Source organism: Gobius niger, assembly GCF_951799975.1.
Source record: "Gobius niger genome assembly, chromosome: 17".
In the NCBI taxonomy this organism is placed as follows: domain Eukaryota; kingdom Metazoa; phylum Chordata; class Actinopteri; order Gobiiformes; family Gobiidae; genus Gobius; species Gobius niger.
Window position 1 is genome coordinate 2902182 of NC_136868.1, and position 2139 is coordinate 2904320.

Consider the following 2139-nt stretch of genomic DNA (forward strand, 5'->3'; position numbering starts at 1 on the left):
CTTTCAATAGACCGATTTAACACAAGAATATGAGAGAAAAACTTCACGTTCTTGACAATCGAGGAACCCGGCCTCCTGCAATTGGACAACAAGGACTAGACCAGGGGTGCCCACAGACAGAATGTGCCAAGGCAACACTTCAGGCATGTTTTTAATGAGGGAGTGACATATTAACATGAGGTACAGCTTGAAAAAGTCGATTTTGCATAATACCCCCCATTTAACTTTGCAAAAGAAGTGAAACAGCGCCCCCAATTTGACGCTGGTGGCCAAAGCGTGCACTGCATCCCTATTTACCATTAAGAATGAATGGGAAGAGAGTTAGTATTGACAAGGGGTGCCTAAAGTGGACTAGACGGTCTGCGATCCTCCATCGGCCCTGGGTCTCTGTAGCCTGTCCGTCCATGGGAGTGGATCTCTCCTTGTCCCCAAGGTTTCTCTTTTCTCCCCCTGGGTTTTTGAGGTTTTCCTTGCCGTGCTGGAGAGTCTAAGGACAGGGGACACCCGCGCCAACATCATTTCTCACATGATTCTTTCCCTATTTCCGGTTTATGTCTCTTTGCTTTTAGTCGCTCGCAGCCTCCACTCAAGGACAGAGCCTGAACATCCTCTTCAAAAAACAGCGCATTATTTTCTCAGAAAAGCATCCACTTTCAAAAGACTTTTTCTATACAAAATGTCCTTGTGAGGCCATCACCCACACTCGTAGCAACTCATATCCTGTAGAGGGGCAAACTTAAAGGAATAGGCCACCGTTTTTACATACTAAGATATCTTCTTACCTCACTTTAGTCGTGTTAATATATCCCCGTCTGGTCTTTGTCCGTGCGCTCTGTCAGGCAAACGGAGCACATACGCAGCCTCTCCCACATGTCACATAGCTCCAAAAAAGCTCACGATAGAAGCTACCAAGCTTTTCCACGTGTTCCCTATTTAAATAAAGTTACGTGAAGTGTTTTCATGCGAAGTATATTTACACAGAAATGTAACATGTCAATTTTAGAAGCAAATAAAAAGGGGGACTATATTGTGAGGCGTAATGATACGAGGAGTAAAACGTCCGCGCAGTAACTCCTAAAGACTTCCCCCGCTCACTTCCGTCAATAACCTTTAGGAGTTACTGCGCGGACGTTTTACTCCTCGTATCATTACGCCCCACAATATAGTCCCCCTTTTTATTTGCTTCTAAAATCGACATGCTACATTTCTGTGTAAATATACTTCGCATGAAAACACTTCACGTAACTTTATTTAAATAGGGAACACGTGGAAAAGCTTGGTAGCTTCTATCGTGAGCTTTTTCGGAGCTATGTGACATGTGGGAGAGGCTGCGTATGTGCTCCGTTTGCGTGACAGAGCGCACGGCCAAAGACCAGACGGGGATATATTAACTCGGCTAAAGTGAGGTAAGAACATATTTTAGTATGTAAAAACGGTGGCCTATTCCTTTAAGAGCATTAGAAAATCCAATCCAATCCAACTTTATTTCTATAGCACATTTCATAAACAAGAGTTTCCAAAGTGCTGCACAAAAATTTTAAAATTGATAAAACCACACAAATAAAAGACACAGAGGACCCCACAGCTCACATGGTGTTAAAAGCCAGAGAATAAAAGTGGGTTTTAAGACGGGATTTAAAACACTTGGATGAGGTCCTTGAGGGGCCAGACCATTCAAAGCTTTAAAAACAAACAATAACATCTTAAAATCAATTCTAAAATTAACAGGAAGCCAGTGCAACGACGCAAGAGTGGGGGAAGATGTGCTCATGCTTTTTGGCTCCTGTTAAAAGCCGCAGAATTCTGGACTAACTGCAAGCGGTAAAGAGCATTCTGATTTATGCCGGTGTAAATTGCATCGCAGTCGTCCAGGCGAGTTGAAATAAAAGCGTGCACGACTCGCTCAAAGTTCTTAAAAGATAAAAAAGGTTTAACTTTTGTTAAAAGACGAAGGTGAAAAAAACTGTCTTTAACAACAGCATTGATTTGCTTGTGAAGTTTAAAATCAGAGTCAACAACAACGCCAAGGCTGGAGGCTGAAGAGTGAACACGGTGTTTAAGACGGCCCAGGTCATTTGGAGCCAAACACAACAATTTCAGTCTTGTTTGAAAATGAAAAAGGAACTAATGTCAATGCTA